Genomic DNA, 25,581 nt, shown 5'->3' with positions numbered 1-25,581 from the left:
TTACAGGTGACGGGAGGGCGGAGGCGCTATCGACGGTTTGGACGACGTCGGTAAGGGGCGTTTTGGGGAATTTAGCGGCAGGGCGGTACGGTCATTTACGGCATGGCGCTATGCTCGTGTCCGCGTACTCGTGATGGGACGCTATTAGCGGCCTCTTGCGAGGGCGGACACTCTGATAGCGCCATGCCGTTAAATTCCGATTTTTACCGGACAACGTGTAATGAGGCCCTATGTATTTTGCCTTTCACAAGTTTCAGTAATAGCATGTTTTTTCATGCCGTTGTCTCTGTTACAATCATCACAAGACATTCCATCTTGGGTCCTCTGTCACTGGATACAATCCTTGTGCCTAAAAGCTTCTGTACAGTGTATAAATATTTGACCATAGCACATCAAGTGGCCATTGACTTCATTGTGCCACACTGAATGCTTTTTTGTAATGTGTCTATCTTTCCCATCTCCCTATTCAGGATGTTTGTTTGCATGTATGAGGTACAAGTGCTCAGAGTATGGGATGTCCTGTGAGTGTGCTGCATTCCCTATTTTGCCAACCTCTGAAGCCTGAAAGTAGATGAATGCAGGCTTGACATGTGGCCAACTTTGCACCGATCTGCAGATGAACTTAACTGGTCTGCTGTTAAATCTCAGTTACCAGTTTAATGGTATGCACTACAGAATAATTGCTAATTTTACTATAGCCGATATGCTAGCTCAGTGGGTTGAGCACTCACTGCTGTGATCTGTGTGTGATCCGCAGGTTCGAATCCCAGCAAGGCCATCTCAGCCTTTCATGCTTCTTAGGTCGATAAATGCGTACCAACACTGGCTGGGCGATATTGTATGTATGTTTGTTCTATAAAAAAGAGCTTAAGCTTAAGTGCTATACAATAACATTATCATTTGGCCGTGGAAGACTGCTTGCATTCACAGTAATTTGACAATATGGATCTATACACACAGATATTAATGATACATATGGTGATCCATTCTTGTATGAAATGTATATCACAACCATATTTTCTGTAGTGTACTTAGGAACAATGCTATTTGATGGCACTTCCTGTTTTGTCAAGGGGTGAAAGGTCATGTTTCATCGGTTCCCTGGGTGTCACTTTGGGGTGGGGTCACTTTTTTGAGGCGAGGGGTGGGCCACTTTGTTTTGGGTGTCCGGGTCTGTTTTGTATCCCAGTCTGACCCTGGTCTAATGGTTGTGAAGAAACATACAAGTGTGGTGCGGTGAGAAGGGATGGGTGTGGGAGAAGTTTGATGATGCAGTTGGGCCATAGATACATTGATTAGCCCCATAGTGCTAGGTGTCACAAAATCAGATTGGGTGTAATGGTTGATTTTAAAATATTGTGAAATGAGTACCTGGCGAGATTCTATCAGATTGTAACAATCAATCAGATTAACCCTCACTAGGTCGTTAACCCACCCCACAAAGACTTACCTGCTCACGATGAGTGCCATGTCCAGCGAAATTCCTTCCATTTCCCCGACTGGCCACCATGGAAAGGGAGAAGGGACTACGTATAGTCTATTTGTGCCATTCCATGGGAGCCATTTTCATTGTTTACATTTTTAAAATATCTTTTTCATGGACCACTTGGAAAGGGAGAAGGGACTGCATGTTGTCCCTTCTCCCCGATACATGGTGGCAATTTTTTTCTTCCTTTTTCTGGAGTTGCGAAACGGTTTCCACGACTTTTCCCAACTCGAGAACATTTTTTGCTATGATCTCCATGCTTGCCATGTTTGACATTAGCTGACATCAGAGAGCAATAACTGGACATGTGAAGCTGGAACGGTCTATGAAGCCAGTGGGCCCGGCTTATGATGTCTCTGCGTGGTGTGCCCGGCTTACGATGGCTCTGCGTGGTGTGCCCGGTTTATGATGTCTCTGCGTGGTGTGCCCGGTTTATGATGTCTCTGCGTGGTGTGCCCGGCTTATGATGGCTCTGCGTGGTGTGCCCGGACATGTCATGGAGGTCCTCCACAGGCCACCCACAGAGATCAGAAAGTAGCTGGGTTTTCCCTTGGTAGGGTAATATCCTCCCACACAGGTTACCATAACCCCCCAAATAGATGCTGTGATACCTGAGACCGGTTTCTCTTGAGACCTGCTCAAACATAATGCAAAACCATGGAATTAGACTAAGCAGAAATTAAAGGAATGGAATGTAAGGTGCCCGAACCGAGGTCCTTATAGAAAGAAAGCAACAATATGGTATAGACAATGCAAGTAAATTAAAGTGCCACAATTCCTGCCCCAGAAAGCAGCACTATACTACCGCCTAGAACTTTATAGATAACGATTCCAGGAGTGTGTCCAAAATGAAATGCTTTGCAGTCGCCCTCCATTGTTTGAGTTTTCCTTTCTTACCTTTTATCAATTCAGTACAATATCAGATATGCGGGACTTGCCCAGGGTCTTGTCTAGCGCCTAGAAGACCCTTTTCCACCGAAGGGACAAGTGAAAGCACTGAGTGCTATCGACACCCGAGAGATCCACGCCGGGCTGGAGAAAAGGGGGTAGCCGGGGAATGATAGCTGACACTCAGATGAAGTTAACCCGGAACCCTTCCCCTGTTCCGATATGTCGGTAGCGCCAACATAGCTTAGAAACAGTTACAACAGCACTATAGGTATTATGTGGTCTGTAACTAAAACAGCCCTTTGTCTTTTTCAGTGTTTGCACTTCTAGTTGTTTCTGACATAGACGATGAAACATCTTGTGATGTCATCAAAGTCAAATGTGATACTAACTCCTGTAACATTATGCAGCAGGTCAAAGGTCCTAGGAAGTCATTTCTGATTATGACATCAGGCATGTGATGCCAAATCCACTACCTCTCGCATGTTGGTGCATTTTGGTGCAATGACGTCCCCGCCCCTTCATAAACTTTTAACATTACCACTTTATATTTTGCAATTTTCTACAAATCATATCAATAAAATGAATGGCATGTTATTGCTACTCGAGCTATTCTGTACAAATAAATGAAACTCAAGCTACATACAGGTCTCTGTATTGGAATGCTGTATTGCTTAGGAATGAATCAAGTGGCCAAATGCACACTCGGTAAAGACATTTTTATTAGAGTATGAGCTGCTTGATAGCTGCAATTAACAAAACAACTTCCAGCCAATTACTGGGCTGCTTAGTAGCTGCAATGAACCCATTATCTAACTAGTATCAACATATGAGCACATACATTTTTCCCCCTAAGATTATGGTATTAGGTGAAAGATCATTTTAGTTGTTCAGACAAATATCCGGGCAGGCCACACCTCATAACAAAGGTTAACAAAAGATGACCTTTTTGGTCTCTGTCAGAAATTAATGCTTGCGCCTTTTCAATGCAGAGAATGACATTCAAGAAGGCCCTTTGGCGGTGACTGAAAGGTGCACACTTTATAATTCCCAACAGGAGCACCCATTTTGGGAACAAATAGAAATGCAACAAAAATGCGCGGACTGACATAGAAATATTTTAAAATATGAAAATGTTGAAGATTTTGGCCGAAGTTGGTGCTTGAACTGACTAATGTATGTAAGTGGCCCTTTAGCAGAGGTAGCCTACCCGCTGGGTTGTCAGGAGTGGGTTTCACATGTTGCCTACAGTTATTCTCGGAGGGGCACACTGAAATCGTTACAGGAACATGGCTCAGATGTGGAAGTGGCTATGAGTCACATTGCCAGGTTGTGAATGGGAAGTACATGTACTCACAGTGAAACTGAACCTTCTCAAATGTAAGCACAGCATGACCAGTAACCATATTCCTATTGGTTTTTTATCAGCTCGTGGTATCCGCTGGCATTGCCTCAAAAAGAATAGGGAAAATTCCACCTAACCATGAAAAGGAACCGGGGAATCAGAAATCTTGAGACAAATCGACAACTTTCCTAAAGGATAGTTTATCTTCCCAAAACCTACACATTTAATACACATTTGGTGGACACACACATGTGATGAATACCAGAGTCTGAAACTGTGTAATAAGCAACAGACAGCAAACAAAATTCCAGGCAGACAAAATACACAACAATGTGATTATCATGGATAATCAATCATGAAAGTACATTAAAATATCCGAATTTCATTACATATACTGACACAAGACAATGTAAAATAAGGTTGGTAAAGATTCGGAATAAAGTGGTACATGATTTCAGAGCCAGTGCCTTCTTCAGGACTTGAAATTAATTGGGGATGTGTCCCCAGAAGGTAGCATCACAATGTACCTAAAATCCAAACCAGCAAGAGATTACAAAGTGTGAGCCAATAGTGAATAAGGAACAACGTCACTGTTTCAATAGCTACAGAGATTAGGAGATATGCCCTGATGCGGATTAACTAAACCAGGCAGCACTTGAAAACATACAGAAGACACATCATTCATTTCCGAACATCATGATTACGTCGAGGAAATCAGAAACATTCAAACCACATTTTAAATGGGGAATTTCGATTCAGAGAATGTGCAGCTAAAACGAAATAAGCAAAGCATTCATTACTATGCATCTTACCATTAAACCTTACTTAAGCAATGTAATTACACATTGTCAGTGTATCTCATTATCTAGCTATAGTACATTAGGCGTGGAATATCTCATTTTTCATTGCTAACACATATGCGGTTGTAATTCAAGGCAAACTAAGCAGAATCTCTGATTGTCTTTTATCTCAGTAGTATGGTCAGGGCAGTTTTGTCTCAGAAGTCAAGATACCTCACTTGGCAGTATTTAGCAATTAGTTCAATAGTTGTCATTACAACGGGTTCTCTATTTACCCATAAAGGGTTCTGTGTATTGTAATGAAATCAGCACAGAGATTATCAGAGTGGCTCAGTTCTCAACATCTGGTCATCTCAGCATTGCACCCGGGAATGCTACATATATGACAAGTAAGAAAGTTTACATTGTTTTGTAGCTACTCACATCATGTCAATGTACCCAGAGCTTATAAGAATGTCTTCCCTTGCAGCTTAATCTCTTCATAGTGTTCTAATGTAAAAGGTTCAAGCGCTCAATGTTGTATATGTTGGTGATTTTTAATTGCACAGTTTACCTGACACGTGTTTCAACATAAGAAAGGTCTTATTCAAAGCATAGGTGTGCAGGTAAGGTAGGCTTTAAAGAAGAATGCTCTGAAATAGAGTCTCCCGATGGGTCGGCCTGTAAGGCCCGGGGGCCTCTGCAAACAGTTGAGCGGTCTCAGCAAAGTGACAAACATATCTCAAACGTTAAGCAGTTAAACACTATAGACAAAGGGAAACTACCAACCAACCCAGCGCCATTTTGACACAGGTTCAATACCCACACTGTCTATACCAAGAAACGAGATGAAAAATCAACATCTCACAAGAACCTAGTCATAGACAGCTGAGCGACACTCACAAATTCACAGATCTAGGGCGGTGATCCTCAACATTCTAGTGGCTTATCTTCCTCAGCTCTTGTAATGTACCTATTGCATGGCACAATGGCTGACTATGTCACTCAGCTCCTCTCACTGACTGTACATATTACCTCATCACCACACATGGCTACATGGCACAAGACACAGCCCCATTTCTTGACCCGGGAGAAGCAGGCAACGGCGTGCAGGGCACAGAGCTAAATAGCTCAGGAGGGGCTGCCCAGTAAGGGGCCCACCCACAAAGCTGACTCTGATCTTGCTAGACAATAGATTAAGCAGCCTGAAGTGCCGGTGAGTGCTCCTCTGCAATGTGCGGCTGGCTGCTCTCTGCCAACTTGTGGATGACAGATGCGTTCGAAATATACAAACAAAGGAAAGCATATTCCAAACAGAGCGTTATAGAAGCTTGGAGTTACTCATCCTGTGCCCCTCATTCTTTGTGTGGACAGCCTTTCAAGTGGGGCAATTTATAATTGATGGCTCATTTAACAAGCCACTAAACATGGGGCATTTTTATTCACCAGACCAGCACAAGTATCAGTTAGCTGACCAAACCTATGCATTCTTCAAAGAGAATTAAAATGGCACACAGAAAAAGTTTTAAACTATTAACTTTTTTTTCATGTCTCTTTATTTGACACACCAAAACTTTTTTTGTTTATATTACTTATTAGTTACATATGCCGCATCCCTGTCATTTTCTTGCTTAAGTATTCTAGTGGCTGCTTTGGGGCATGGACTAAATGTATCCGCTCAGCATCAACGGTCTTTTAACTTTCTAAACTAGCCAGCCACTGACTAGCGCGCACACCAGATGGCAACTCAATGTCACTTGACACCTTGATTAGGAAAGTAGAGTTCATTGTGTGTCACCGTGCAGACAGTAGTCCATGGCAAATCAATGCAGTGCTATGTGTGCAGCAATGTTTTATGCGATGCACACATACATCCACTAGGCCAAACGCCCTTTCTACCCTACCACACCATGATTTTCACTAGCTGTAGGCCAGCACTAATAAGAGATGCTAATGCCAGCTCTGTTAGATAAAGCATGGGCCTGCCTGTGTTTGCAGAAGTAACCCCTGAGGCCTGTGTAATAGTGAGGAGGTAGTGGCTGAGGAACCGTGGACCCTTTACCATGTAGTAGAAAACGGTTTTGTTTAAAATGCTGCATCAGTTTATTACTGGTCATTGGTCAGGCTAAAGTTTGTAAGAGGTACAATCCTTTCTGTGTAGCCTTTCTGTGCATTGTTAGTTGGATCTCTCTTCTACAGTATCCTGTCCTGTCTATAGATATAATTCCCGAAAGATGTTTCTGTATTGGTGGCTGGGCATGCTCACACAGAGACCCAGCCCTTCCTCACCTAGAATTCTTCAGAAACAAAAGGAAAAAGCGCCTCAGTACCCCATTTGAGTGGCTGGTGTTGCAGCCATTTTATACTTGCATGCAAAATCTTAATCTGTCCAAATTAGTATGAATGGTTTATGGTTACAAACATTTTAATGTTAGGGTGAGTGTTGTGAACAGTGATATGAGCACCAATCCATGCATCTATTATGAATTTAGAGATTCACACATGCAATCCTTTTATCGCAGACTTGTTTACCCAATATAGAGATCTCTGTGAACAAATGCAAAGCATACAAGAACCCTCACTGGTGCTATTTATCCCATTTCCCACTGTCATAGAGGTATTTTGAAAGAGTACAATAGGAGTGTACCAGACTGTCCATCTTGGGATGATAACCTTCCATCAGAAAATAATTCACATGGTTAGTCTAGTATTGCCAGTTGTGAAATACAAGTGAGGTGGTATGAACAGAACCCTGAAACACAGGGCCAGTGGTCGGTGGGCCCTCAGACCAGGATAGGCTGGTCACACCGCAGTGTGCCAGTATGGACAGTTTGAAGCAGCATTCAGGCAAGGCCTTCCCTAAGAGCAGGTGACCGAAAATCCATTTATTTGGACAGCTGCAGCTGTGATATCACATTCAAATTCTTCTGTAAAGGACTTGCATTACAATGTAATGAAACCAGCTTCATGTATTTTGCAATTATTTATTCATATTGAGGAGGAGTTTTGTCGCACAACACAGAGGTGTAGTTTGGGAGTGGCGTATGCCAGTGGGGAGGGGGAGCATTCTGGTGTTTCGCCCTGGGCACCAAGTTGGCTAGAAACTGCCCTGCCAATTCACTCCCATTTTCTATCAATGTGCCCCTGTTCAAACAACACATGGCTTACACAAAAGTAAGGAGAATCCTTTAATTGGACAACTGATAATCAAAACAAACCAACATTTCCTGGCTTTCCATTTGTGGAACCAGACTGACAGCATCTACAAGCTCTGATTTTGCTTCGATACCACAGACTCAAATAATTTCATCTACATATTTCAGCTCTGATCTACTGAATTTGCTCGTACATTCTGAAAGTAAGCCCACCCCTTGATCACATCCCCATTACGTACCTTAAAATTGTATCTTGCCTTTAGACATTATTCCAGAAAGCAGAAAAACTGGAAGCCTTGCAAGTCTGTAACAGCCTTCCTTTGAAACACTTAGTAATTGGCTCTGTATCAGAAGGCTTCCATATGAACGGGAAGGAAACATCAGCTACTTTAAAAAAAAAGTCATAAACTGACATCCATATACATACACCGCCTATGCTATGGCGAAATCAAGTGTGGTGAGCCCCTTTGCCCTGCCTAATGACCACGCCATTTCATGGATGCTTGGTAATGGATAGCTATCCGGCTATATCTTTGTTGCATTCTCATGTCCTACAATTTACACGCATCCCATACTCTCCATTAGCCTTTTTCATGAGAGCATCGAGGGACAACCTAACCAGAGATTCAATTGGTTTAAATATTTCTACAAAACTACTGACACTTTTTCTCAAGCTTTTTGCACCCTGCATCTCTATAAATCATGATAACATTGCACTCGTGAGGTGTAATGGAAATAGGACCAGCCTTAAACTTAATAAAAATGCATTCCACGTTTTAGCTCACTGTACCTTTCACAGAAGCGAAATATCCATTTGCACATCAGTCTGATTCCACCACTGGGGCAGTCCAGCTAGGCAATTCTCTGAATAAGAGTACCACCAACAATGTCAGGCATGTGTTTCGGCTTGGTTGGGTCTCCAAAGTGAGGTGAAGCTCTGTCTCTCTAAGCACAGCGAGCAAGAGGTCTACATCTGGATAACCCTTGGTAACCTAGGGTAAAACTCCAGGTTTATAAACATTTACAACATGGTCTGTTAGCCCCTCTACCAAAAATAAACATTTTCTGTGCGCAGGCACGCACTCTGAAGAGTCTACATCCATGTTCCAGGTGACTATGTCCTTCAGGGAGAGTGCTTGAGAACAGGGGGGGGGGGAGGGCCTGCCTCCCAACACTGCTGCAGGAAGACGTTGAGAACTTTGCGGGATTTCATTCCCCTCGTCTGTCTGTCAATGTGCTCCCTAAATAAGCTCTTACTCACTGCCATGCTCTGTTTCTTTTCAATCTCAATCCGTGATTTCTAACCCAATTTTCGTTTACTCCACATGTTCCACCTCATTCACGTTCTCCTAATTCCACTCTTCTCCTCTTTTCATTGTCCTCTTGCCCTGCAGTGTTTTGAAGTAGCCTGTAGATGACGTTAAGTGTTATACAGGAAAAGTACAGGGGCACATACATTGGTTGCGCAAATGTTGCAAGCTCCGCAGCCAGTGTCTCCATGTGCCCAAACTCGTGCAATTGCCTTCCCAAAAGCCCCAAGAGCCTGATGCTCTCTGCCTTCAGTCATCCCCCGCCGGCCTCCTCGCCTCTTGAATGCAGTGGAACGTCGCTCTCGGGAAGGATATACCAAGTCCCTTGAAACAAAGGAACAGTGTATAGAACACGTGACACGTTTATCCAAACAGCTTTCACCAGAAAGTTGCCCTAAATTGACGGAGACCCAAAGTTTCATGGGATAGTACACTGATTTAAAGTAACAACCATGGTTGTCTTGAAAAAGCACTGTGGGCACTAAGCATGTGTCAGCATCAGTGTACTATTTATTAAAGCTCAGACACCGAGAAAATTGGCTGGCAATTATGCACATTTGGAAACACTCTGCAGTCATATTTATGTTGATGGAGTAATACATAAATATTTGCAACCCTTCGCAATATTTAAGACAGTGTCCAAACCTTGCTGTCCGGTTCTTTCGATTAAGATTGCACATCAACCAGTTGCCGGTGTTGGCCCTGATTGGTGCCCAACTAAAATTGCCACGGAAAGAAAGGTATTGTCGAATCTGCAAGAATCAAGATAGCCCAGAGACCCCCTGACATATCCTTACAGAATGTTCGGTTTTGGGAGTCGAGTATATGACTGTTTTAGGACCTTTTGTACATGAATTTGAGGTGATCAAAAGCTGAGCATTTTGGAAATACTGGTCCTCATTATAAGTTTGCTGGTCCAGGAACTACGGTACTGGTAAGGGCCGTAATGACCCGGTAATTACCCATTCGCGGGCTCAGGAAAAAAAATTACACCGGCGGCAGCCGTGCCTGTTTTACAGGCACGGCTGGCGCCGGTGTCATAATGAGGCCCACTGTCTGAATGCAGAGTCCGAAGGGGCACATATAGCCTTGTATCAACAGTGGGTAAGAATTAAAAAAGCCCTAACCCTGGCAACTTACATACTAAAGATGGAGATTCAAGTATAAATATTAGTACTGATTAGAAGGGAGATAGAATAACCGTGGTTTAAATGATTTAAACATGGTTGTTAAAGTTCTCAAGAGTCTATTGTTAAATTATTAAATATGAGGTAAAGTGTGTTAATTGATTTGAAAGTTTTAAAGTTAATTTGATCAATTTGTTTATTTAAAAGTCTGATATGTGTTAAATGGCACTGATATGAATTTCTGATCTTGATTTTTGATGCTGACTTTTAATGAGATGCGAGCTGCAATAGGTGTGACTTTGTGAAAATATGTACAAATTTGCAATTTAATTGTTTAAGCGGGTTAAGCTTAAGTATAAAATGTTGATCTTATGTTATATTTTGTAAAGTGTTTATGAAACTAAACAAATAAATAATAACAATTACAATTCAGTAACGTTTGACTGGGCTTTTATGACACTTCATGATCATATATATATTAGAAAAGTAAACACACATGGCCCGATTCATGGAATTATTTGCACGGTAAATAGGGGGTTTGAGTGCCAATCTGCGTGCAAATCCCTGTTCGTCGATTCATGGAACCGACTGCGCAGGACTTTCCTGGGACCTGCGTGGAGTTCGCGTAGGCACGGCATGTCCCTGCGAGTTGACAAGCGCCTTGAGCGAGTCTCCAAACAGAGTGTGAGCCGGGCCTATGCATCGACCAAAATAGGGGGCGGAACATGCGGAATGAGGAAGAACACATGAAAATGTGGGCGTGTCGAAGGGACGGTACACGGCCAAGCAATCACGTGCCCAGAGCCACGCAAATATAACTGTATTCATGGATTTTTACTCGGAACGTCGGGCCATGAAAAAGCACACGCAAATCCCGGAACTCATACGCCACATAATAGCAGACGTAAACGTCAATGCGCATAGGAGCAAATTCCTATAAAGCACGCAATACACACCAAACAAACATCAACAGCCACGATGCATCCAGCAGTAGTTGGAGCTATCGTGCACGGACACCGCAGGGGGGGAGAATGCCCAGGGCCCGGATCTTCAAAACATGCACTATGCTTTTTGGGATGCTGGCAGATCAGGTCTATGGCAGGTATAGGTCCCCCCCATACAATACTAGACCTTGTCAGGGAGTGGGAAGATGGCCAACAAGCCCACCATCTTGTCCCAGGCCCTCACCCCGCTTGAAAAAGTGCTGATTGCACTCCATTTCCTTGCCACTGGGTCCTTCCAGTGGACCAATGCAGTAGTAGGCAGGGTACAGCAAGCCACCCAATCACTCTGTCTACACCAGGTGCTGTCCTGCATAACAGCATGTGTATGTGCACCAGCAGAAAGGCAGACAGTCATGCAGGATTTGCATGCACTGGCACGCTTCCCCCGTGTACTAGGTGCTATAGAATACGCTCATGTAGCGCTATGGCCACCCCGATTGACAGAGCACATCTACAGCAACAGAAAGCACTGGCACTCCATCAATGTACTGGTAGTGTGTGATGCCAAGGCAATCATTATGCAAGTCTATGATAATTTCCCGGGCAGCACACATGACAGCTACAGCTTCCGCATGTCACCAATGCACCAGGCCCTGGTATCTGGAAAACATGGCAACGCATGGCTCATTGGTGAGTATGAACGCTCATGCACATGCATGAATGTCACACACTAAAGAATAAACCTTGCCAATAAATCACAATGACAATCATGTACACATTTACAGGTGACAGTGCCTACCCACTGACTACCTTCATGATGACACCCATCAGGAATCTCACAACACCAGCTGAGGTGAGGTACAATTCTGCACATGTAGCCACTCGGGGCATAGTGGAGTGCACATTCGGAGTGCTAAAGTCACGGTTCCGCTCCCTTGACCACTCTGGTGGGGTGTTGCTATATGGACCACCAGTAGAGTGTAGCATAATTGTGGCTGCGTGTGTCTCGCTCAATGTTGCCACATGGCACAGTGTACCAGTGGACATGCAGGTGGGACACCGGCTGCACCCACAGGCACCACCCTTGCTCATGGCTGGCCAAAGGACACATGGAGAGGCTGTACGCACACAGCTGGTCAATCATACTTCACATAAATACCAGACCCTGCAGAGTACACACAGTGAAGCCACCTCCCAGGTGTCATTGATTGATTGATTGATTGATACTTTATTTATATCACGCTCGTACACAAGTGTTTCAGAGTGAGGCAAGGCAAGGGAGGGGAACAAGGGAGTACAAAACAACAATCTTAAGAGGCCCAGTGAAATTTAGAACATGCAAGTGCATGGGAGAGGGGAAGGCGTAAGTGCAAGGGAGGGGGGCGAAGTGGAAAGTGCTGAGCAAAGATACAGATAAATAATAAATAAATAATTAAATAATAGAAGCAACAAACAAAAGTAGTGCTGCTTGCAGAAAAGGCAAATACTAACTAATAAGCGACAGAGAACCAGGGCTTGAGAAACAGTGAGCTTCTGGGGGGAAGGAGAGGAAAGACAGAATACCTCTGAGGAGGTGCAGTAGGAAGCTTGACTTTTTTGAGACACCAGGGATGTGGGCAGAGAAGGAGAGCGTGGAGTCGAAGATGACCCCTAGGGTCTTAGCCTCACAGGTGGGAGTAGGAGGAAGGCCAAGGGAAGCCGGCCAGAGAGTGACAGGAAAGGAGGGTGAAGGTGTGCCGATGAGGAGGATCTCCGTCTTGCTGTCATTCAGGCAGAGATCGTTGGCAGCACACCAATCCTGAATGGCAGATAAGCTGTCAGAGATGACAGAAGGAGAGGAGGCGGCCGAGGGGAGCCTAAAAAGGAGTTGAGTGTCATCAGCATAACACTGGAAATTGGAGCAGAAAATGGCAATGCAGTGGGTGAGAGTTTCCAGGTACTGGTTGAAGAGCCAGGGTGAGAGGTTAGACCCCTGGGGAACACTACAGGTACAGAGGAGATAGATGAAAGGAAGGACCCATGTTGGACCTGGGAGGGTCAATCAGAGAGGAAAGAGGTCAGCCAGGCTAGGTCCTAATCGGAGATGCCCAGGTTGTCACGGAGACAGTTGAGCAGGATGGAATAGTTGATCGTGTCAAAGGCGGAAGAGAGCTTGAGTAGGTTGAGGACAGAGGGGATATTAGAGTCGAGATTGGAGAGCAGATCTTCACAGATGTTCAGGAGAGCAGTTTCCGTACTTCTGGCAGCTCTGGAGCCAGATTGATGGTCATGGAGACAACCAACAGAATCAGAGTGAAGGTTAAGCTGCGAGATGGCAAGCTTTTCCAGGAGTTTGCCCAGAAAGGGAGTGATCGAGATAGGGCGATAGTTAGCCAGGCAAGAGAGTCAGCTGTAGGTTTTTTGAGGAGAGGGTGCCCAAGAGAGTGCTTCAGAGGGGAGGGGAAGGCTCCTGAGGTGAAGGAGAGGTTGCAGAAATCATCCAGGGCAGGAGGGAGGGTGTCAATGTGGTCCTTGTTGGTTTTGGTAGAACAAGGATGAACCTGCTTTGACAAGACTTTCATAGATCGGACTTGTCTAGAGACCTCATCAGGGGAGAAGAGAAAAAGGGAAGAGAAGTGGTGGAGGGGGTGGCTGGGGGAGAGCCAGAGTTCAAAGAAGGAGAGGGGAGGAGAGGGGGAGGAGACAAGAGGGTGGACAGGATATCCTGGGTTTTAGAGATGAAGTGAGAGGCAAGAGCCGTGCAAAGGGCCTGGGAAGTGGCAGGAGAGGTAGAGACTGCAGCAGGGTTGGCCAGCTCCTTGCACATTTGAAAGAGTTTGGCCGAGTTGTTAGATGTCGCAGAGACACAGGCTTCAATATGGGCTCTCTTTTTATGTAGAGAGAGAGTCGAGAATGAATCGTGGCCTATCCTCCGTGCTCACAACACCACCCTCAGAATGTGCCACTGGGAATGCAAAATTGTGTGTGTCCTTTAGACATAAAACAACATGCACAAGCAGAGGCCCCATAAAAGACTTGTAAGTGAAGTTATACCACTACCACTTTGTAAAGTTTGTAGTGAAATCATTCTGGAGGCTCAACAACTATACAAATGGCAAAAATGTATGAACAAGTACAAACATACAATGCATGAACTAGGCAATAATCAAATCTTAGCACCTAGCCATTCATGGACACCAAAATCAACAATTCCACCAATTCCTAGAAGCAAAACAAAAATCGGATTCAAGACCTGTGGAACCATGTGCACTACAGGCACAAACATATCCATGTTGCTGTAGGTGTGAAAGCACGGGTGCAAGATTAAAGATGTGAATACATTCCCGGAATAGGGACACATTATTCCCCATATCAACAAAAACAGACTAAGAGCCAATATGTAAGTGAGCAAAAGTGTTTGACACACCACACGGGCCACATTCACAGGAGCGTGAATAATGGTGCAATCACACATGAAAACAAGCTGTGACTCATGCCCCTAATCTGCAAGGCAGTGCACAACTGAACCACACAGGCATAACAACTTGACACAACTGTATGTGGCACACCCAAAAGCACACAGCAAAAGGAACCAAGTCCCAGAGTGCCATCACATGTACAACAGCTGGACTGCATGTAGACACCAACTCACACACATGAGACCACAAGTAGGAAGGCATACTACAAAATTGATGCTACCAAACTCATGTGAGGACAGCCCTGGACCCACAATGTGTGTTACACAACAATAAACAGGTTCAGTGGCTGAACATTTCCCTGACAACCACTATGCTCGCAATACACAGTTACATCAAAGCAGTCATATTGAAACAGAAATAAAACGGTGCACTGCAAAAGAAATGCACATCTTATCTCATCGCATGTGAGCCTGCATCATCAGAACCGTGCAGTCCACCAAACTCCGCCTCTGCTGTTTCCTGTACATGCAGAGATCCGCTACTTCCTTCACAATTCCTGCATCCATCATTCCATGGAACAATCATCTGTAGAGAAATAAAAATCAATATGAGTGCCGTCAACACATCCATGCACCCAAACATACATCAACATCAACATGTGCAATCCTGAGTGACATGCTACAAATGCATACAATCAGGCACCCATCACCATGCAACCACATCCGCCCACCACATGCCAGTGCAACATGAACAAGACAGTGACACCTACACTGCCTGCCCCCCCCCCCGAGTGCCATGCAGTGAATGACCATGTTACACTTACCCATCATCATGCTGATGGTACCTTCCCAACACATGCATCTGGTCACAGTTAGCATGACACTGAGAGGACTCCCAAAAAGAGACCATTGAGAGGATGGAAACCCAGGAGCACCATTGTAGTATCATCAATGCCATGATATGCCATCCCCTCATGAATGTGGCAGTGTGGCAATGCAGTAAACACTGGCAGGGGAGCCGATGATACGAAGCCCAACCGAATTGAACCAAAAATCTCACCAATTGCACAGAAGACAGGATCTTGCAGAAGACAGCACTTCATAGAGGCAGCTATCAGACTGGAAGGCCGGTCACTGATGCAGCTGGCATGAAACACAGAAGCAGGCATGAGAAAGCAATGATAAACAGAGGCCAAGGACAAACACACACAAAGGGGAGCATGCAACAGGAAAGTTCAAGGGAAGGCAGACTTGGTTGAAATGTGCATTGAATTGAAGTTAGCATTGCAATACACCCAGCAGCTGTCAACATGCCTCATAATAAGTGACAGCGCACCCGGCATGGTACATAGTCACCATGGCAACCAACAAAGAATGAAAAATCATGTTTGACTGGTGTCTGTGGAGTACATTGCATCCCAACAATGTGCAGCAATGCTAGTATGTGTGCAAATTTGTCTTGGCACAGCAACCCCAGAAGGGGAAAAAAGCACCAAGATTGGACTGCCTGCGTGGGTAGGAATCACTATTAAAGAATATGTGTACATGTGACAGCCAAGACACGTGTGTAAAGTGCAAGGTAACACTCACCACCACTACCTTAAAGACATGTCACAGCACACAAACGGCTGGGGCAGCCACCCTCATGACAACTCACCAATTAAGGCCCTACAGTGATAGCCACCCCCAACTAGGATCCCACAACCAGTGCCACAATTCTATCTGGAAAAAACAGCATGCATACACAAACCAGCCTAACAACAGCACGGATCACATGCACCCACAAAGCAGGACCCTTTCACCCCAAAACAAGTAAAATAAAAGCAAACCAACACAGTTCCAGACTCCATGTCACAAAACACAACACAAGTCACACCCTGAGTGCCCATCACTTACCTGCACATGTTATCCACCTGGCTTGCATCCACTGCATCCCACCTGCAAATATATTTGTAAATCGCAAAGACATGCATTGCAACACCTTCAAGATACTGGCCATCCATGATATGATAAGTCATTTATAACGCATCTGTACACAAGTGTTTGCATGACAACTCATGTAGGGAACACAAAAGTAGGCATGAACCACCCAGTGTACAAGGATCACAGAGTGTGAGAGGTAGACAGGACACAGAGTGACGATTGTCGAGGAGTGGAGTGTAGCAGGAGAGAGTGAGAGAGAGGGACAGGAAAAAACTGTTCTGACTTGAGTGTCGTGTAGACCGTTGAAACCTCCGTCCCCAAGTGACGCACAGGGGAACTAAAAGAAACCCGCTGTGCGACCTTTGGGGCCACAGGTGGGAGATGTGACTTCCCGGATCCACGGAACCTCTGGAACACCGATGCTGCTGTCAAAAAGGAACAAGGTTAAGTACCAGGCAATTAAAATATATCACGTTAACCAAAGGATCTGAATAGTCTTACCTATCTGGTGTTAGGAAAACCCAGGAAACCTAGGAGGGAGGTTCGAGACTCAGATGAGGCGGTCCCTAGAACAGTAGAACCGCAGATTAGCGTGGATGCAGGATAAGCCACCTGTAGGACTGAAGGCGTGACTTGAATCCCAAGAGGGAAATGGTGTAGGAGTTCAGCAAGGTACCAAGGGATGATCCAAAGGCAAGTCAGGGTCGTGTCCAAAATCCAGCAACAGGTAAACAGTTCCAAGCAAAGGTACAAAGGAGTATCCGAAGGAGTCCAAGATAGAGTTCCGAGATCAAGGTAAACAGTACAGCAAAACGTAACGCCAAACAGGGTCTGAAGACAGCTGAGAAGCAATGAGTGTTCCGTGTCTCAAGCCTTATATACTGTGCATTTCTGGGTCATGTGACGTTTCTGGGTCATGTGACGTCCACCAAGGTCACGTGAGGAACGCCACTCTGGATCACGTGATCGGCGTGGAGATGTAACGCCGCCCCTTCTGCTGTATGTTCTCCATGGCAACTGCCAGTGCAGGAAGGGTTGCAATCGAGCCCGTACACCATACCTGGTACGGAGCATTCGGTCCTTTGGGTTAGCCGAATCACATGAGCCACGAACCCTGGAGGGAGGTGTTGGGGAAATGCGAGCAGTGTTCTGGTGTGCAGTGGATCGGTGTGCAGAGGATCGCCTAACAAAAACATTGCAAGGAGGAGACTGTCTGGAGCGGAGATGAGGACGGACATGTCTGATATCACAGTGTGTGAGGGAATAGACAGTCCGCCCTAGGGAAGATGATGTAGGCATGAACACCTCTTTAAGTAGCATCCTAGTCAGAGAGCACAGAAGTAACTTAGATGGACAAGAACCACATGTAGTGGTACATGAAGGACAAAGGTGGGTGACGGTGAAGGGCAGTCTGGCAAAGGATGGGCACATGTGCAATGTCAATCATCTGCTCTGCATAAAAAAAAAGACTATCAAAACACCCACCATGGCATGTAAATCACCACAATACCCATGTACGCTACACCCCAGCAAAGAAGGCACTCCAACCGTATACCCAGACCCTACACCAACCAACATACACCCCGGTACTATAACACTGCAAAGGGACCGCTGGACAACATGCAGCTGTTACCACTTGCCCCATCACACCACACACCCTGATTGAGACTGTACAAGGAAGTGTGCATGGATTCCAGGGTGCACATGCAACTCACACGGGGAGAACAGATGAAGACAAGCTGTGGGGAGTGGATGATCATACACATGCATGGGTCCCCAATGTGGGCACGCAATGTTCAGTTACTGGCAGTGGCAGGTGACATGAAGAAGGAATCAAAGCCAAAGAACATGGAACACACCCAGGTGCAGGCAGCCAACAAAATCAGACACTGTATGAACAGTCTCATCATTATGTAAAACAGAACCAGACAGTCATGGGAACACATGCGCATAATTGTCTAGCCTGACATGCATCAAGTGTGACAAACATGTCCTGTGGAGTCAATACACACAAAAGGCCAGAATGATTATCCATAGTCTACTTCATGAAGTGCTGCAGCGGAGGATGATGATACATGAGAATCAATGTGTGTGGCACATGTTAAACAGTGGCATGTCTGGGCAGGTCATGTAAGTGTAGAAGGGAGTGTATTGTGAAGTGGCACAGGTCAAAGAGAAGTGTGCACAGGGAGTACTCCTGCAGGACACGGTAGGAAACGTGTGGACAGGGCTAGTGAAAGGGTGGTAGTAAGGACACAACATCACAGTTGGTTATGCAGATGCACAGGGAATGCATGCCATCAATCAGTACGTACATCCAGACTGAATGAAGCACTGCCAATGGGTAGAATGTGTATAGTGCTGTCCATTCACTTCCAGTTATGGCATCATTAATCTAAGTGCATCCACACAAACAATGCACACGCATAGAAGTGTAACTGCACACACAGACATGCATGTGTACAAACACACATCTGCCCAGACATTCCCCAAGATACAAGGTTAACCCACCAGTATGCCAAGATGTGTACTGCATGCAAATACCATGGTGACCAATAACACTGACACAACATGGAACACATGGCACATCCTTACCTGCTGACTGAGCTGGCATGATTCCCTCATCGCCTCCACCAGGAACTGTGCCTCCAAATGGGTGAGAGGAGGACCAGTGCCTGGCATAGGGCATGGACACTATGGATGTACATGTGTGCAGGGTGGACTTTCCATGGAGTGCAGTCACTGAATGATTCTGTAGCACTGCAAAAACATGGGACAATGCATTACAAGAACCATATTTCACAATCATGCGTAAAGCACACACGCGTTAAGATTCACTCAACCCAATGTTACCTGCACATGCCCTCCTGTTGCCCACGATGCAACCATGGCAACTGCACATCTCAAGGGAGGCAAAAAGATAAATCAAATTAAATCCACCTTGGAATGGGCAAAACAAAAACACATGCCAACATACTGGCCAGGGGAATTGAAAAAACAACATAAAAGTGGCCATTCTGAATCAAGGGAAACAAAAACAAATATATAAACTCTGGCCATAGACAACAAATCAAAAGAAATGGCCATCATGGACAGGGGTCGGGGGAGTGCACCCTATAGGGGGGAGGGAGAGGGTCCATGCCAATGTCCACATGAGTGGACCAAACGTTTGACAAAAAGCAAATATAAACCTCCATGGGCTCATGGACCTCACGGAAATGGTGGACAAGGAGGCTGATATGTGCTGGGACCCCCATCCTGTGGTTGATCTGTGGAGGAGGGTGTGGTGTTGGAGCCACACCACTCGGTGCCAAGTCCTGGTCTTCACTGGCTGCACCCAGCCGTGACACAGTAGAATGCTCCAGCACAGTGAGGTCTCCATGCTTTTCCTCATGGATGGCTGCATTCTTTATGCGTGCTCACCTGTGATGCATTGAGTTGCTCAGAGAGTGTCTGCCTGAAGGCATCCATCTCCTCATGGATCGGTGTCCTACTGGTGGAGAGTCCTTCATGGATAGCTGTCCTCATGGCGAACATCTCACACCTCAGGGCTGCACTGTGTGCCTGCAGATCAGCCGCCGGCCCTTAATGTTGACCTACATGCGCATTCTGTGGGACCGGCATGAGGGCAGCATGGCCTGCAGCTGTTGCTCTACCTAGGCCGCTGGCAGGCTCATGGAATCGGCCATCTTATCCATCCCATCAGATACCTTGTCCAACACATTCCCATGTCGAAGGGCGGCACACAACCTCTGCTGCTCTCACTCTGTCTTCTAAGCCTGCACATGTGCCCCACGTGTGCAGGGCCTGCAGTGGCCAGATGCAAGGGACCATGCCCGTTGCTGTGGTGCCCGAGTCGATGGCTGCAGGTCTGCAACCTTCCCTTGGACATCAGCCCCAGGTACTGAAGCCAAATCATGGGAGGGTGTCATTGCATCCGTAACCACCACAGATGGGGAGACAACCACTGACTGGCCTTGTGAAGCCAGCTGCCCCGCCATAGACTCACAGGCCCCATCTGATCCGCCCATTGGGCCACTCACCTTTGCCCTCTTTGAGGGATGCACATAAGGTGCAGCATTAAAGCCACCTGAGTCTGAAGAGTCCAAAGATGAAGGCCTGGAGCATCAGTGGGTTCTCATGGCCTAGCACACCTCGTCCCCCACTGGTGGTCTGATGCACCATTAACTCTTTCTCCTCCTCCTCTGCATCTGGTACATCCTCGCCTGCACATGTACAGAGAAAGACATATTGATCCATGTTCAAAGAGACAACAATGCATATTTGCTTCAAGTTGCACTATAACAACAAACGGCAGGACACTCACCACTTGTGCCTTCACACACTTTGTTCAGTAAGCAAAAGATGCATGTCATTTGCTGGCAAGTGCCCCCCCTACCCATTATGTCCATGCCAGCAGTGGACACTGTGACATTAAACAGTGGGGTAAACACAAAGTGCGGGGCATGCAACAGTCGATTTGCCACACATACCGGGGGAAAGGTAATGCACATGTGACATTGGAATGTTGAATGACATCACATGACAACAGCCAGCCATCCATATCCACAGACAACACCACGGTCAACACATGACACACCAATCAGGTTTGGGACAGGGAACTGAGACAATGAGGAGCTGCACGAAGGTGGGGAAAGGGTAAAAGCCCATAAGTAGGTGCAGCTGAAATTGGGCCTTCTAGTCAAGGTCTGTGAAGTGCAGAGAGATGGAGAGCGGATTGCATGATGCAAACAAGGTCCACTGACCCACAAGAGGGGAGGGGAGTGGCCCCATGGAGTGGGGCCAGAGCGTGGGAGGGTAAGAGATGTGACTCGAGCCTGTCAGTAATTTGTTGGAGTACTGTCCTTCTAGGTCATTCACCTACAACACTTTGAGGCAATTGCAATGGCACATGTGCACAATGATACATCACATTGCTTTACTGTGTGACTTGTACATGGTGCTTTCACTGTGTAGCTGCTGCTAAATTCAGCAGTCCTGTTGCTGTGCCACTGGTTGTAATGTACCACAGAATCCTGTGATGAGCCACAAACATGAATTCTGCATCAGTGCACCCAGTTGGTGGGTATATGGGTGGGTATCTGGCCAGTATGCTTCATTTTGGCGACAGGGCAGTGGAGTTGAGGTGAATTATTGTTCAATATTACACTGGTGTGGGTGTCAGGTGGCAGGGCCAGGCTGGGTTGGTGTCAGAGGTGAGGGGGGTTGGTGGGTGGTGTGAGGACTTGAGGGGGCAGCCTGGGGTATTGGTGAAGGTCCGGTGGCCTGGTGGGTGGTTTGAGGTTTGCCTGGGGGTAGTGTCGGAGGTGAGGGGGCTGGTGGGTGGTGTGAGGGCTGCTTGGGGTATAGGCGAAGTTCAGGGGGCAGGTGGGTGGTGTGAGGACTTTATGGGGCTGCCTGGGATAAGGCCTTACTTCCAAGACTGTAGGCCCTAGCCACAACCACCGCCGCATGTGCCACCCATGCATACGCCCGTAGTGTTGCGTTGTGATTGGCAAGTGGTGGGGAGTGCATGCACCCAAGAACAAAGTGATAAGTACTAGACGTGGAAGCCACTGCACACCCATCCGAAGTAAGATGTACGGACATACAGCTAGGAGTGAAGCCTCTGGCCAGAAGCACTAAAGGTTAACACACCTATAGAATAACCCCCACTACCACACATCACTGAGGTGGTTGTGGGGAGACCCTGCAATCTTGGGTGCATGGCCAAAGGCTGTCGGCCGAAGGCTGAAGGCCTTACTTCCAAAACTCTAGGCCCTGTACACAACCACCGTAGTATGTGCCACCCATGCATACACCTGTAGTATTGCGTTTCGATTGGCAAGTAGTGGGGAGTGCGTCCAGTCTTGGGTGCATGGCCATGCACCCAGGAACAAAGTTATAAGTACTAGACGTGCAAGCCACTGTACACACATTCCATGTAAGATCTATGGACATGCAACTAGGAGTGAAGCCTCTGGCCAGAAGCACTGCAGGATATCACACCTATAGAAAATAAAACACTACCACACATCACTGAGGTGTTTGTGGAGAGACTCTGCACCCTTGGGTGCATGGCCAAAGCTGAAGTCATAAGCAGTGGAGTTACAAGTCAATATGGGTGTGGTGTAATACGCTAGTTGTGTTGACGCCCTAGTGTCTTAGCTTCATGGCTGCAGACGATGGTCCGAAAAGTACATTTATAAGAAGCTACTTTGCAAGGACCATGGTTTTGATATGCAGCGATGGTTGTGGATAGGAACTATACTCCTTGTACCTTGGTCGTAAGGCGTAGGTGGTAGGTTACTCACCGAAGATGCAAGGGCCAGCCTACAGGCACTGCAGCATATTAGTACCATAGATTAGACGTGTTGATTCCCATTTGTAGAAAATGACTACCAATATACTTACTCCTTACTTTGTTCAGAATCCACATACATTTTTTAAGTGGCTATCGTACTTGGCGGAAGTATCACTTTTTCCATTTCTGTGATAAAAGAAAAAGGTGTGTTAGTGTTTGCATTTTTTGAAAATGTACTACATTGCATAATAGACAGTTAACCTTTTTTTTTTACCCTCATATTTAGTTTACAAACCAGTGTACTGTGCATTGCGCTCAGTTTCTGTGTTTGCTTTTCTAATCCTTGGGTCTGGGGAAAAAAATCCTTATCGGATTAAAAAACCCTTTTTTTACTATGGTAGTAACTACTTCCTTGTTTCCTTTGAGTGTTTCCTTCATCTTTCTGATCAATGTTATGTTTGCTGCCTTCCTGCCCATTTTTAACAACAATTAGATACCTGTAGGCATATTCTAACTGGGGATTTGGTCCTACAGATTTCTGATACTCATTCATTTGTGTCGTTGTTATATCCTGTTTCCTTCATCTTTCCCATTAATGTTTTGTTTGTTGCCTTCCTGCCGATTTTTAACAACAGTTAGATACCTGTAGGCGTATTCTACCTGTGCATTTGTTTCCAACGATCTGTGATAATCATCTGTTTGTGTCATTCTTCCATCCTCTTGGGTAGTTAGATACCTGTGGGCGTATTCTGTTTGCAGTCTTTCACATAATTTGTTGACAATCTTGAAGTACACATTATTTCGTAAATTTTGGCTTTAAGAACATTAAATACGCATTTGTTAGGTTAGCTGACGATCTCTGCTTTAGAGTAATGGTGCTATTATTACATTCGAACCATCCACAGTTCTTTTTAATGTATGCAGTGTAGTGACCTGCATTGGTTGTAGCTCCTGCATGGTAGATTATACCTACTGTTGTAAAGGTTTTCTTTCCAAGTGACACTTCACCGTGTGTAAATCCAGTCAGTTTGCATTTGTTTTTGGTGGTATCTGCATTATAACGTAGAAGCATAAAGTATTATGTAGGCACAATGTGATTGTATCTGTAAGGTGGAGCGATTGTCTGAATTGCAAATACTACATAATCTGCCATGGTATGCATTTTGTACAAGTTGCTGAAATGGAATGCTCTCACAATTTGGTATGGAAACATACACAAATCGCTCATTTGGGATTTCTTCCTGTATCACTTTGCTACAGAGAGTGCATGTATGTTTCTACATGTACGAAATTTGGAAGATTTCATTTACAGGTATGCTTTTGTTTTCCAATACTAATAGAAATTCTTGTGCATCTTCTTGTGAGTTCATAGTGAATCTCACCATTCCAGCACAGTCGTCCAATTGTTGCCTTACTCTATGAACACTGTATGTGTTGTCAGGATTGCTTGTTGCATTTCTATGCAGCACTAACATTTGCAAACACAATTGGTCTGTGCTGTTCAGGTAAATATTGTTAACAATTGGTGGCAATTGAAAAGAATATTCATTGCTACATTTGCACAGCAACTTACCCCACTTTCATTTGCAAATTTGAATGGCCCAGCAAGTTCTGTATCTGAGTGCATTTTTCGGTTTTTCTGTTGCCTCTTTGCCGACGTCCCTGGTTTACATTCCCTACTAGGTTATTCTATGTTTGCGGCAATTGATGAAACTAGCTTATTTTCTTTTCTTTGCAGAATTTGCTGTTGAATTCTGTTGCATTTCTGTTTCATTTACTTTTCTTTTACCATGTTTCACTTTATCTGGAACAGGGTATTGTTTCAGATGAGGGGTGTACAGTGAACGCAATCTATTGTATTCTAGAATGCAAGGAATATCAGCTTTGACTTTACTTGAATCAAAGTTTATTAGCAATAGACCGTCAAGTGTACATAAGCGTGATAATACTACGTAGCTCATGCCTTCCTTAAACACTGTGTTTCCTATACCTATCAAAGCTTTGTCTACGGTAAGACCTTAGGATTTATGAATGGTAACTGCATATGCAAGAGTTAGAGAAAATTGCTCTCTACGTACATACATGTCTTTGAAGAGAAGGAATCGAGCAATTGAGCGCCCTATCCTTTTCACTTCTGAAACTTTATCAAAGAGAACATTTATAAACTGAATGTTGCTATCATGTGGGTATGATTGAAAGCCAACAACTGTGCCCAGTGCTCCATTAACTAGCCCTTGCTCTACGTCAAGGTTACGTTTAAGCATTACTCTACAATTTAAAAATAATTTCAATATTGTTTCCAACCCAGCTGTGTTGGAGATTTAATTTTCTAAACTATTTAGTCTTGTTGTGGCTTGCTCACACATGGGTACTGTCATACCAGGTACGTCTAGTTTGTCTGTGGCGCTAATTTCTATTATTGGTTGCATTTCTTTCTTTAACATTGTTTCATTGAATTTGAAACAGCTTGCAAGAGTTGGCATTAAGGCCATACAATTGACATCTTTGTACGCTATTAGTTCCATAACATCAGTTGCACATGCATTATCGCCATAAAGTGCATGTATATGCCGGGTTTTCAATACAACTTGTGCTTCTTGCGATAATACACCAACTCTAATACTTTTTAAGATGTTGGCATAAGTGAGATCTGCAAATTGCTGCATGTTCTCAGTTAATTCTCTGTATTGGAAATATTGCCATGCCAAAGGTTAACATTACCTATGCTACCAACAGTTTTCCGGCAGAGTTTGTGGCCTAAGGTTTTAAAAATCGTTTCACCTTTCACTGGTGTCAATTGTAGAAGATCTCCAAAAACGATAATTTGTTTCCATGCAAAGAGTTCTTCGTTGTTATTTTTAAGTACTTCTTGCAATCTGAGATGACTCAAAGCCAACATTAGGTTTGAGACCATGCTCACTTC

At 45.1% G+C, this 25,581-nt stretch overlaps 1 protein-coding gene across 8 annotated transcripts in view; it reads left to right on the top strand.

Annotated features, from left to right (window-relative positions):
• SEMA4A (semaphorin 4A) overlaps window positions 1–25,581 on the top strand; it is a 733,849-nt gene that overhangs the window by 379,215 nt on the left and 329,053 nt on the right. The window lies entirely within an intron of this gene.

The sequence above is a fragment of the Ambystoma mexicanum genome, chromosome 1p (assembly GCF_040938575.1).
Source record: "Ambystoma mexicanum isolate Mex_15411 chromosome 1p, UKY_AmexF1_1, whole genome shotgun sequence".
Classification (NCBI taxonomy): domain Eukaryota; kingdom Metazoa; phylum Chordata; class Amphibia; order Caudata; family Ambystomatidae; genus Ambystoma; species Ambystoma mexicanum.
The sequence above is the reverse complement of the archived record's forward strand: the minus strand, read 5'-3'. Positions and strand labels throughout refer to the sequence as shown.